The 14,206-nt window shown below is 43.8% G+C and overlaps 1 protein-coding gene across 5 annotated transcripts in view; it reads left to right on the forward strand.

The window, feature by feature from the left end:
- The window catches only part of MDGA1 (MAM domain containing glycosylphosphatidylinositol anchor 1), a 240,198-nt gene that overhangs the window by 202,872 nt on the left and 23,120 nt on the right, over positions 1-14,206 (forward strand). The window lies entirely within an intron of this gene.

Genomic DNA, 14,206 nt, shown 5'->3' on the forward strand with positions numbered 1-14,206 from the left:
ACCTGCAGGCAAGATTTATTCCTTTTTTATGTAATTATAATACAGCGCCTAGTCCTTGAGGCACTTTATACATAATAAATATTATTATTAACTATCGCAGAAAGTCCAGTGCAATAGATTCAGAAGCTGAACGATGAGATATTGGAGGGCTGAAAAGCAGAGTGAATGGAATGGAATGGAATAAGTGTTGCACCCCAGTCGCCAAGTGGTGTGATATTCAAGGGGTATCAGGCACTTACCCAGGGTTCATATATATATCTTTATGATATATATATATATATGATTTATTTACACATATATACAACCTGAGCCTACAGTGGAGCAGCTCACAGCATTAACATCTCAAGAAGGTCTTGCTTCTCTCATACCCTCAGCCTTGGATGCCAACAGAAATCAAACCACATGGTTTGATCTTGTCACCCATCCTATTTAACATCTATATGAGTCTGCTCAGGGATTTGGGGCAAGCTGCCATTAATATTTTCCCACACCAACCTGTCTGGTCTTTCATGTCAACCCAAGAGGTCTGGTCCCAGTGAGGGATGAGGTTGGCAGTGCAGGGGCCCATAGTAGGGCTTTCTCAGTGGCTGCTCCAGAACTTCGGAACAACCTGACCACTGAGGTACCTCTAGCCTCAACGTTATACAGTGGTGCCTCGCAAGACGAAAAGAATCCGTTCCGCAAGTCTCTTCGTCTAGCGGTTTTTTCATCTTGCAAAGCAACCCCATTAGCGGATTAGCGGTTTAGCGGCTATTAGCGGCTATTAAAGGCTTAAGGGATTAGCGGATTAGCTGCTAAAAGGCTATTAGCAGCTTAGTGCCTTAGAAAAAGGGGGTGGGGAGCAAAAAAAAATTGCAGGAACTCGCAAGACATTTTCGTCTTGCGAAGCAAGCCCATAGCAAATTCGTTTTGCGAAGCACCTCCAAAACGGAAAACCCTTTCGTCTAGCGGGTTTTCCGTCTTGCGAGGCATTCGTCTTGCGTGGCACCACTGTACTTGTTTAGGAGGCAAGTGAATAATTACCTCTTCCACCAGACTTTTAGATGTGAGGAGGTATAATTTGTTGAGTTTAGTTTGTATTGTGTCCATTGCCGGCTTACATTTTGCCATTTTAGTTTATGCACCCACAGAGCATGACAGGGGTCACAAACACTCCACAGCACACAGATACTCCTCCGGCCACACAAGCACCCACACAAGTAAACACACACCCTCACATATACAAGGATCCCCTTCCTCCACCATTCCTCCTCTCAGTAACTCTTTTTCTTCCTCTTCTCCCCTAGCTCTTCCTCTTCAGCAGGGACAGCTGAATCAAATAGCCCGGCTGCTCCCTTCAGGGGTCAGGGGAGTGAGGATTTCAGAGTGTTTAAAATGCTGAAACAGCCTCTTTTTGGACTATATGTCAGACTCTGCCACGCTTCTCCCCTTTTCAGGGAGTCCCACCTCCTGGGCTTCCAACAGCTCATTCATTTAAACAATGGTAGCCATTATCCTCCACTGTGCTGCTTGGCCTGCTTTCAGTGTTGGGCGGTGTGTGTGTTTTAGCACTTAGCATTATCTTTGTTTTTAGTGCACTTCTTATCACAGGGCACTTGGGAGGCAATATCTGTCACACATGGCGATAACCCACTGCCTGCCACTGGCATCCCATTTGCTTTACTTCCCAGCACGGAACACTGAATTTTCTGGAATGTAGCATTTTATGGCAACTGAGATTATAAAACAATGATAGCTTGGATTTAATGGGATAGGAATGTTTTTCCCTATGTTTTAATTTTTAATGTTGAAACCCCCTCCTTTCCGGACAATATGTAGTGGAATGTGCACTGCAAAAAAAAATATATAACGACATTTTTTAAAATGCAAAGTAAGCTTATTTTAACTATGAAAACAAAACATCTCCTCCTGCTTCTCCAGGCCAGTCCTTTTGCTTCTTCAGTGCCTGATAATCTGCCCAACCCTCAGAAGTATTCATCCAGAAAGGCACCGATGCATCACAGCAATCTATGCAAAGCTTTGGATTCTCTGCTCGATACTAAGAAAGCATTGTAATTTTGCATATATTTGCATAATTTATGTGTCTTCTGCTGCTCACGGGGAAGGGCAGAGAGCAATGCAAGGGCAGCGAAGCCTCCCCTGCTTTAGAAGCTACTGGAAATGCCACCAGAACCTCTTTCTGTCATCTGCTGTGTGTGTTTGTTTTGAGTAACATACCAAGGGATTTAGGGTGACATATCACCCAAACCTCAGTCACCGGAATCTCAAGAGATGCTTTTTAAAATTTTTTAGGATATTATGTAGGCTATACTAGGATATTGTAGTTTAATAAGCAAATGCAGGTATCAGTTATTGAAATTTTAAAAACCCACCTTTGTTTCCTGAATGGTACCTGTGTTTTGCCCCGTGATCTAAATTTGTTGATGCTTTTGTATATGGCTTGCCAATGTGTGTCTGAAACCTCTGATATCCCCAACAGTCCTGGCCAAGATCTTAGGCAGGACGATGCCAGACATGGACTTTGGCAGGACTATTTCAGTCTTGCTTTGGAAAGCAAAGGAGCCAGTTAAGCTGGCGTACAAGAAGCAACCAGTGTGGGAGGCAGAGCATGTGAACAGGCCAGGGAAAGGGATTTAGTTGTTGCTGCCCGCATGCCACGTTCACTCAGTCAAACCAATCCTTTAATCTTCATTTGCTACCATCAGGCCATCTCTCCTTAATTGTCATTCCTGCCTTCCTCCATCCTTATCCCGTGCTAACAGTATGCAGTATGAACAGGGCAACATCTTTGCTGATCTTTAGGCATGCTGCTAAAAAACCTCTTCTTATATATTTAGGCATTTTAAAGTAGCATTTTTTCACTGATAGTAGACATATTTATAGTTGGTCTGTTATCTTTTGCTTACTTTATTACTTTTTATTACTGTTTATCAGTTGATGATTTGTTGCATATTATCTGCAGAGTCTTTTTAGATAAAAAGGTGATTATGGCTGTGGTTCTCTACCCATTTACCCGGGAATGAGCTCCATCATATTCAGTGAGACTTACTTCTGGATAGGCATGTATAAATTGTGCTGCTAGGCTGCAGTTCTATACACAGGTACCTGGGAGTAAGACCCATTGAATATAATGGAACTTATATGCACAAGATTACTACACAGTGTTTTAAAACACAGATGACCTCCAGCCTCACGCATCCTCTGGCCTCCTGCTGGCCCCAGAGCTTCAGTTCCAGTTGTGTATATATTTGATGCAGTATTTTTGGGTTTTTGGAGAGCACTATTTTAGAGAGAGAGAAGCAGGTAGGGCATTTAAAGGGTGTTTAGGGGATGCTTCTCGTTAACATGATTTTCACTTATGTGTGGGGGGGCACTGGAATGGAACCTCTACATAAGTGGGGAGTCTCTTGAAATAAAAACAGAAGTCATATTTGGCTTGGCTCACCCACTTCTATCTCAGAGGAGAAAAATCTCTAACTGCTGAGGTTGGCCTGTGAATTGGCACAAGTCTCATTGACCTCAGTGAAGCCTGTTTCTGTGAGGACATGCATACTATTGCACTGTGACTCGTGTTCATGCAGACTTTCAAATCTGAGTCGGAGGTAGACGAATATGTCAATTTCAGATTCTCTCAGTTTCTCTTTTCCCCCAGTCTTGAATTCTCAACGTTTCCACATCAGTTTGCATTAAAAGAGAAAAAAGTCCTCACGAAAATTCACCAGGATTTTAGTGAAGATTTCTCCCAATATACAAAATTTTGCAAGGTGGTTGTTATTTATTTATTTTAGTTATTTATTAAATATTTATACTGCCCTTCATCCAAAGATCTCGGGGCAATTCACAGCATAAAAACACAAAATGTTATTCAAAACAAAAACAACACAAAAAAGAACAACACAAAAAACTCTCCCTCCCACAAACACATTTGAAAGGTCATAGAATGTTAATTTTGCAAAATATTAGGAACAATTGTATGTTAGCTTCACATTTATAGGCATGCATTACCCCGGTATATGCATTTTTATTCACATTACTTGACTGGAGAACTGCATTGCAAAAATTGGGCAAGTGTGGATGTCAAAGGAGGGCTGTGGCTCAGTTCATGAGTTGTTTCAGCAAGTGTGTGAATTAGGCAACCTGGCCTTCAAATGCAAATTGAATCGCATTTCTCCCCCAACCCTAGCCCCAGAGTAGTATAATTTATTTACTTATTCAAATGACTTCTAACCCGCCTTTCTGGGCACAGCCCTCCCAAGGCTGTTCATACCCAAAAAATGCATTTAAAAAATCACATAAACAAATAATAATAATAATAATAATAATAATAATAATAATAATAATAATAATAAAATAATTTATTATTTGTACTCCGCCCATCTGGCTGGGCTTCCCCAGCCACTCTGGGCGGCTCCAGCCACTCTGAAGCAACCCCCTCCCCTAAATTGGATGTGCAGCAGCAATGAGTAGTGGCTGTGCTGACAGAGAGAGTGGTCCCTTCCAGAGACGGCAGCTGCTTTTTCAGGAGGTTGAAGAACTGCAAGACTTAATAACTGCTGCCTGGTTGCCCCCCAGGGCTCGAGGCATTTCATTACTTATTCAGTCCTTGAAATCTCTGGATGGAAAACTTATTAGGCACTTTAGGAGATATAAAGAGGAAAATTGGAGTTCTAATTGCATGTCCACTTTCCCTTCCAGTGTTTCTAGGACACCTCGTAGTCTTCTGTGCAGTGTACTAATGGCTTGAACAGCCATACGGGCATCTCCTTTGTATCTCCCAAGCTTGCTGCCTCATCCCAGAAAACAGAAGCCTGACCACTGCATCTCTGCTTAGTTTAATCTGTTTCACTATGTGCAAATTATAATTGCCCGCCAAGCTTAAGAAACAAATTTCAAGATGCACAGCGCACCTGAAGAGCGTGCCAGCCACACGTTCAAGTCGTGCAAGGGGGGAGGGGTTCTTTTTAAACAAGCAAACAGAAATTACCATCCAGCTGTGGAGGAAGGAGTAAACCAAGAAGGCAGGTGAATTAGCTGGTTGTGAAGCATGAAATGCCCAGATGAAGTGATTTTGCTAACATTTCAAAGGCATTTCACATCCACTGAGAACTGGAACAAACAGCAACACTGCCCTAAAACGCCTAAGGGTCCAAGACTACTAAGTCATATTGAGAGCTCCCTTTCTTAGTTAGAATTGAGACACCGCTGCCTAGGGTGGCAAGGGGGGAGAAGATGCAGGGATTCTGCATCTTCAGTAGTTGTTCAGAAGAGGAAATTTCTGCAGCTTACACTACGAACTCCTCCTCCTGGAATTCACTCTTCTACGCAGTTGTAAAAGGTGCAGGGACCTTATCCTTTTTTTCAACTAGCCACTCCAGTGCTGGTGCAGATATCAGTCCAGTCTTCCCCAACCTCGTGCCCTCCAGATGTTACTGGACTCCAACTTGATGGTTCCACATCCTTTCTGTGTACCACCTGAATAGAGCTTATGAACTACCAGAGGTTTGCAGAACACTCTTTGCAAAGCTCTGGGTTAGGATATTAAATGCAAGCACCACCACTTTCAATTGTGCTTCGAAAAATGGAGAGGCAGGCAGCAAATTTCTTTTAACACCAGCATGAGATGTTTCTTGAAACTGGTCCCAGTCGGCTGCTTGGCTGCTGTATTTTGAACTAACTGCAGTTTCCAAGGAGTCTTCGGACAAAGATCTTTGTATAATGCATTGTCCTAATCGAATCCCACTTTGAATTTAACGGTAGATTTATCCTTTCTGGATATAGACTGAGGTGCTTTGCATGACCAGATGAGTTTCTGACAAAAGCTGAAGGTGGGGAGATATACTTGGCTGGCAATACTGGACACATCCTGACATCCCTTCCTTACGCCCAGTGTCAGTTCTCCAGCATGCTTTTCTCCTGCCCAGAGAATTCCCTCTCACTGGTGCCGTTCAACATTGAGCCCTTTCTTTGCCCCACCGTTCTCCTCTGCCTTGATGGCTTTCATCTCCGCCGCAGGAGATAGTCAGGGCAGAGGCCAGCTGCCATTCATATCCCCACCTCTGCATGGAAGAGTCTTGCACTCAACTCCGTGTCTGTCAGACTGAACTAGGAGTCTGCTTCACAGGCCTACGGTAAGGTTCAAAGCAGCAAGGCACACAGAGAGAAAGAGAAAGAAAGAAAAAAGAGGGAGGGAGAACTCAGCTGCTCATTTTCACTTTCATACTGTCTCTTAAGAGTTCCTGAGTCAGAAGGGGAAAAATTGCCACCTGGAGTTAGCTGCAGATAAAAAGACAGGGCCTAGTCTTGTAGGAGGGTGGAGGCTTCTAATCAGTGTAATTTTCATGTGTGACATTGCATGCTTTCCCTTTCTTCCATGTGTAGGGTAAAATGTCCTGGGACAAGCCATCTTCCTGGCATTATCATTAAAGAGATTAAGCTCCTTCCATTGTCTCTGTGCCCTCCTCCTTGCTTGGCTGGCTGTCCCCAGAGAGGCACTTTGTATTTTTGAAGTAGTTTCTCTAATTTGTGTGGGAATTGAAAATATTAGACTTCAGCTTGGCAACATCCTGGCCCAACCTTGCAGCCTTGTGTTGCGACCTGCCAGTCACCCATTGCTGTCAGGCAGATGGAAAACATCAGAACATTTATTAATGTAATGGAAATAAGTATATGACTGGGTATTGTGTGCTAAAAGTCTGGCATAGACCAAACCTCACAAGATACTCTATGGATGCATCATGTATAAATTCCCTGCCTTCTCTTCTGTGGTCTTTTTGTTCTCCTACAAACCAGCTGTAGATTGTCTTTGGTGCATGCAGAGCTGTGAGGGGGATTGCTGTTTCCACCGATTTTGGTTCACTGCAGCCCTCTTAACAATCAAAGCAGTCAGATTTGTTCTTGTGGAATACAAGCTTATGCTGTGAAGTCGTTCTTCAGATCTCATCCAAAATAGCTCTTCAAAGGGAAGGAAGATAGCAGGCATGGGTTGAATGGTTCAAAAGGCTACTGTAACAGATTTCTGTACTGTACTTCTTTCCCCACCCCGATGCTTTTGGGTGCGGGTAAACAAAGGGAGGAACTTTCCTCCCGCCCAGATTCCCAATCAAGACATGAAAATCCAGTAATTTGATTACTGACACCCCAAACTTGCAAGTTATGGAAATGGCGGCAGCAGACATACAAGACAAAATTACTGAGTAGTCCCAGTTTTGGGGACTACAACTTCCATGATCCCTGACCAGTGGCTATGCTGGCTGAGGCTGATGAGAGTTGAACAGCATTGGTTTCCCATCTCTACTTTCCTTTAGCATAGAGGAGCATACTTCTGGCTGTTGGCAAAAAGTTTGTATCACACGGAGCTGGTTTCAAAAGTGTGTGTGCCATCTCTGCAAGGACAAGCAGAGCTGTGATACATAACTTCTCAGCCTTTCATCACAGGGGGAGGAAAGGCTCTGTGGATTGCAGCTGTTTGCAAATTTGCTTAATTCAAACCACTGTTTGTTTTCCTCACTGCAGGATTCTCAATAAACACACATCCAGCTGAGAGATTTGGCGAGGTGGGGGAGGCAGCCATTCTCATCATTTGCTTTCCATATGTCTGTTAGGGATGTGGGGTGTTCAGAAGAGACTTACAGACCTAGGGCATGTCTATGCTCCAGCCTTCCGCAGTGCAAACCTGTGTGGTGGTGCTTTGTTGGGCTTGTCACTGACACTGTGTACTTTTATGCCTGCAGCCAAATGATATGTGGACTTGCTGTTTTACAGCCAAGGCTCCATACGGTGGTCTCTTTTTGTGATGTTTTCCTCCCAGCTCCCTTGCAGTGTTTTCCTTATCTTAAAAAAAAAAAAATCATCATGGAGAATTCACATTGCAAAATGCACAATATCTGCAAATGTGTGTACCTTACCTTTCCCCCCTCTTACGCTCAGTTTGACCCAGTACTGGTCCAATGCATTTTGCTTTCCCCACTAGTCCCACTATTAGGATGAACATTTCGAAATATCTTGAGGTACCTTTAAGAGACCAATTTCTGCCTCAGTTGTATCACTTGCCACCCAGTGGTGCCATTTGAAGCACCACTTTGCTTCATGGCAAAGCAAGCCCTGGTTTCATCACATGCCAATCCCAGTTCTCCAGGCACTGACTGAGAACTAGCCATGACTGTTAAGTGCAGTTTGGTGAATCATCCAGGAATATCATAGAGATATTTGGCAGCAAAATGGCACAATGCCTTTCCTTTTTTCATGCTTGCTTATTCAAACAGGGCTTGAAAACAAAGCTCTCTCCTCTTCCTCATTCCATGTTAATTGGACCCAGAATGAATTGAGGTTGTTCCCCCCTCCTTTCTACTCCTTATTTCCCAAATAGAATTAAGGCTTCCTCACAAATGGCTCCCAAATAGCCTCTCTGTCTATCTCTTTCTTCCATGCTGGAATTTCCCTTAATCTCTCTCCAGTCCAAATAGTAGATGACTGTTCTCTGCTACCATTAGTATAGCCTGTCAGGGAACTGCCATCAGTACTGGAGGTGGAGAGCAAAAGCCAGAGGGATTCCAGAGAGCCTCCAGGGATCGGGAGGAGGAGCCCATCTTCTGGGGAAGAGAATCAGCGTAGCACCAGTGGAGAAGGGGGGCAGCTGGGGGAAGTGGCGAGGCTTTCTCATGACTCCTTGCCTGGGACCAGCAGGGAGAGTAGGGGTCCTCCGTTGCCCACGCCCTCCCTGCACAGAAGGCTTCCGCGCAGAGAGGGTAGGCGGAGACTAGGCGTCAAAGAACTTCTTTGCTGGAAGAAGTTTAAGAAACGCCCACTCACGGATTCTGCCAGCGATTGAGTCAGCCACGGGTGAGTGGCTGTCCGGACAGAAAGAGGTTCACTTTGGCAACCCAGCCAGGTGTTTGCACCCAGCCGGGGGGATAGGTACCTGCTTACGCACGAGCAACCCCTAGAACCATTACATAGCTATAAGGGAAATATCTTCATTTTGGGAAGGAGGGAAGTAAAGAGTTCTGCACAGTCACTGGAATCCTTCCTTCCAAGGCACCCAAGCCTTTCCTTCCTTGAGACATATTTTATGCTGCCATTGCTATGCTCTTCCAAACGCCATGTGGAGTAGCCCTGGAGTTTGTAAACTAGGTGCCAAACTAGTCATGATTCCATTCATTCATACAATTAGCAATCGCGTGAACAGCTTGTGGGGGCAAAAAGGCAGGGATGGAGCTGATCCAGATTGGGACTCATTGGGGTAGGCAGGCTTTATATGTTTCCCATTGCTGCACTCCCAAGTCTGGATTGTGGAACGTGCCCCTGCTGTTTACACTGAGGAAAAATCCCACATTGGACCATAGCAGCTGGCAAAAAGCCAACCTTTCCTCCCATGGCAAGTTCCCAAACTAGAAAGAGTCACACCCACACACCTGTAATTTGGTTTTTAAAAGCCAGTCATTCAATTGCTAGAAGCCTGAATAGGTTCTGGTCTACTTTGGACCTTGGAATTATTTCATACAACACCCTGAGATATATGTCATTCATTCATGGTCAGTGAATGGTGTGAGTACGGTGAAATTAACAGAGATGCCAAGGAAATTCTCTGCACAGTTTGGGTGATTCAGATAGTGGGTGATATTCACATGCTTAAGGCAGCTACATGGAACAGAACAAGCAGAAACTTCTATAAGCATTATCCCGTATGACAAACGTAAGGGTGACTTATCCAGAGCAATAGTACCTTGACTGTCAAATGTGACACAGAATGTATATGGAAACACCAATATTTGCTGTCTACCTAGCAATGGCCACCCATTTCACTGTAATATATCAAAAAAATGCAATCTAGAGAAACAACAACAGAAGTTTTAATTGAGGACCTTTCAAGCCACCTCTCATATGGCAATCATCACATTACAAAGTATATATAGTGGCCCAAATTGAATACATTGTCCATAATAGTGGTTGTAACATAATCAAGTTTAAAACTTGCATTCTGCATGCCTGAAATTAAGGAGCCAGAAATATTAGTGCTGCAGCTGTCTTGAGATAACTAGAGGATATATGGAAAGCACCCTGTAAAATAACATGTTCAGATCAGTGATTGCAGAAGATTGATTCCTGTGACCCCCAAATCAACCCTAGGTGTGCAGTGAATCCAATGTGCAGCGAATCCACAGTTGGCTGTGGAAGGGAAGCAATCACATAATTGCTTCATCTTGGACCCAGATCAATTGTCATTGCACAATGAGATGAGTGGAAAAAAATCACCTCTTTGTGTACTGAAAACCATTCTGGTCACACGAACAGTAATCAATGACCACTTTCCTACATGTTCGAGCCCTGTTAGGGCGTAATGTGAAACAAGCTTAAATCTCTCCTAAATCCACACAATTGCATTCATGCTGCATTTTGCATGATTCAAGCAAGACATTTTCCCCCATCACAGAAGGGTATAGTGGCAGTTTTGAATTTGCCACTGAGCTGCATTCGAAAACGCAGGCACGAACATAGACATGCAATATGTGTCCCAATATAGGATAGGTACATTTTGTCCTAAATAGCTTTACCTGGTGTTAAAACCTCTTTCTTAATTGCTACCTGCTAGTTAACTGAGCTTTTCTTAATTATGCAGCCTTAACTCACAAAAAAAACCTTTAAGATCCTGTTTCAAGCCGATGCCAAGAGGACACTCTATTATATTCTGCACCATCATGCGGTTGCCAGTGGACTAACTTAGCAGCATCCATCAGATCATCAAGCAAGATGATTTAGAAAATGGGACCTGAGTTGTACTGGTGGGAAATGTCTCTGGTTCTGGTGGGAAATGCTATGTGACTGAACTGGCAGGCAGGACTTGCATCTGGGGAGTCCAGGCGGAATACCAGCTATTAGGAGTCAGCAAAACAAAGCACTGAGTTGGTGGCGTTGGGAGGCAGCTGAGAACCTGCAATTGTGCTTATTAAGCACATGTTGCTTTTCAAAGGATCATTAGAGACGAGAGAATAGTAAATACATCTTATCGTGGCATAGAAACAAATTACATTGCTAAAAATTTAAGCTCGGAGCAGCTTGATATTTTTCTTCCTCTAGCGCCAGCAGGGCTGGGTTTTCGCTGTTCTCGCTCGTTTGCTTTCCCCCTTTCAGAGCGGTAACTTGCCATTATTACAGAACCATAATTAAGAACACAAGCTTGCTGCTGATTGCTTTTCATTATCATTCATTTAAACGAGAGGAAAAAGCGGCCCATATTTGTTCTCGGGATTATGAACAGTAATAGATTCTTTTTGAGGGCTTTAGCTTACTCCTGGGATTTTCCTGCAGTGAGCCTTGGACTCGTGCTTCATCACCAGTTACATTACAGTAAGCTTTCTGGGAGATGCAATCAGGGCCACAAGTGCAACAAACTGGGGGGGGGGGGGGGAGGGAGCATCCACAAGAGATGCTGTTTGGCCTCCCAGAGGAGACTCTGATGCTTCTGGGTTCTGGATTACACCTAGAAAGTCAGGTTGCTAAGGAGGCCAGAAGTGCTTTCACCATATCCATTTGGGGAGATGGCTGGATTCATTCTTGTTTTTCAGATCTTGCTTTTCAGAAATGTTGCTGAGGGCGCAAATCAGGCCCCCAAACTAGGGATTCGCCATTCATTTATATTAATGAATGTTGCTTTCTGAAGCAGCTGTCTGTTTAGTCCATATCTAATTTGACTCTTAATGGTTGGGGTCAAGTTAATAACTCTCTCTCTCTCTCTCTCTCTCTCACACACACACACACACACACACAGAGTGCTTTAGTATGCTCACATATGTTTGAGTGCATTTTGATTTTAACACTAATACTGGTCTCAACCCAAGTCCAAGAATGTGACTGGCTGAAGCAAAATAAAAAGGAAATAACCACTTTTGGCTGGATTGGAGAGTTGAAGACTCCTTTAGTAATGCTTGGTGTTCCTTTGGGAAGAATGGCAGGATAATAAATAAGCAATAGGCTCTGTGTGCTTCAGGAGTTCTCTTCCTGAACAATTGCATATATTTTGAAATCACTGTCATGCCGCGTTCTCACTGAAGGCAGAATGAGAGAGAGATGTGAGCCTGTGTTGACCTCTCCCTTTGTATTACCTCTCTTGTCTTAATGATTAGGATGTCAAGTGGGAGGTTCAAGTCTTCTCTAATTTCCCATTATGCTTCTCCCCACCTGACTGCCATCATCTGTAGACAGTATCAGTATGAAAGTTTCTTCTTTTGTCTGAAAAGCAGGATAAGGAGGTGCTTTGTGGAGGTTGCGTAATGGTGTTACGTATGTCATTAGATTGTGTAATGGTGTTAGGAAGAAGTGGAAAGGCTATCCACAGCTTTCCCTTGAAACACTTTAGGAAAGGAACATTGCATTTAGAAAGAATTATGGGCAGAACAACACAATAGAAAACCGCACCTCAGAATTAACAGGAACATGTTTATTTATATTTGTTGTCCTTTTATACGAATGTCTATCCCACCTATCACATAAATGTCGAGACACGCTTCATCTAAGATTAAGCTTGCAAGCTTTTTGTCCAGCCCTGAACCTCTGCCTTGAATTTGCAACCTCACCTGCAGAAAGGAAGTATCAGCACATCCCACTGCCTGCTTTGCTATTGCATAGACTTTTGCTTTTTGCTGAGAGACGGTCCTTTGCAGCTGTTCTCCCATAGACTTCTATCTGTTACAGATAGACTGAGCACAGCGATGTTGTCTTTGAACGGGAGTTTGCAGAATATTTATATGAAAGGTAAACGGCGGTTAGAACACATATTTCTGCTTTTCTGGGGACATTTTTGGCTTTCTGGGACTCATTGCACATTTCATGTAAATACTTGTTAGCGAGACCCAGTGCCGTTAATTTTTTCATATGAAATAAAATAGAAGTTAGCTTCAGCAGGGAGGAAGCTGAGGCAAGATGAAGCGGTATGTTTTCCCTGCCCACAATTCTTTATTTCAAATCCTCCGTGTTTGCCATCACAGCACCTGTTTGAATCCTGCAGAGGGAAAGATAATTGGGCAGGCAAGTTGGGCAAGAAGCCTAAGGGAGAGGGAAAGGATTGAGCAAACACATTCAGCACTGCTTCTTCACTTATTGTGTGTGTGCACGTGCACACAGAAGGTACTTTTGAAAGAAGGGGGGGGAGGGTGCATCTGTAAACAGGTAGTTGAGATATTGCAAATGGATCACTGACAACGGGGTTTGTTGGTTTGTTTGGTTTTTACTGATTGGATTTTCCCTATAAAGGGTAAATCCAGATTAAGTTGGGAGGGGAGGAATGCAGGCTGGCATTTTGATTCCTACACTGTTGTGTGGATGCTGCAAAACAGCTTGTGTCTATGAGGAGGACCCGATCCCACAATAAACACCTGCATGGAATCTCCCAGAGACAGACATGGGAGCTCTCCGATACAGGTTTGCATATATAGGTATTGGGCACCTCAGCCTTTCTATTGGGCTAACAGCAAAGTACTAAATGTTTCTACCGGAAGTCGTGTCTGAGGTCTTGCAAGGCCTCAGACCTGACCTCTGTGAGACCTCGGAAGTACCGCTACGCCGCTGCTGCTGTGTGACGTCATGACTTTATGTCACAGGCGCCACTGGGCACCCATAACCTGGGGCCCAAGTCAGCATCCCTGGCCTGCTAGATCTAATTTAGAATTTCTGGAGTAAGTTATAGAGCGGATCATCAGTCTCTTCTTTCAGCCTGCCTATGCCAAAGCCTCTTTTAATTGTCTTCCTATGAAATGCCAATCTTGTGTGACTTCTGCCTTGAGAGACCGACGCTGCAGTCTGCAGATCATTTCTTCCCATAAATTTCACTCACTGATGCTAACTTGGATTTAAGTGATCTGTGCATTGCATTCAGACATCATACGCAAGAGTATTGTAGCAAGACCAAGACACGGAGGATGCCTTATGTTGAGTCATACTTCCAGAATTAGTCCTACTGCTAAGCATGAACATACAAGGGGAGATAACAGGGTCCTTGTGGGGAGTGAGATTTCCCCATTACCAGCCATTCCTGGAAGTGGGAGTTGTTCTTTCCTTCCTCCCATGCATGTTATTTGGAAAGTGAATTGCAATGTGAGCAGGTTATAAATATTTTAAAGTAAATAAAATTTTAAAGGGATGGGTGGGGGGCAATAGCCTTGATCCCCAAAAATGGCTGGGGGGGGGAGAAGCCTCTCTTGCCACATCCCTTTGG

The sequence above is a fragment of the Podarcis tiliguerta genome (genome assembly GCF_965153285.1).
Source record: "Podarcis tiliguerta genome assembly, chromosome: 3".
NCBI classification, from domain to species: Eukaryota; Metazoa; Chordata; class Lepidosauria; order Squamata; family Lacertidae; genus Podarcis; species Podarcis tiliguerta.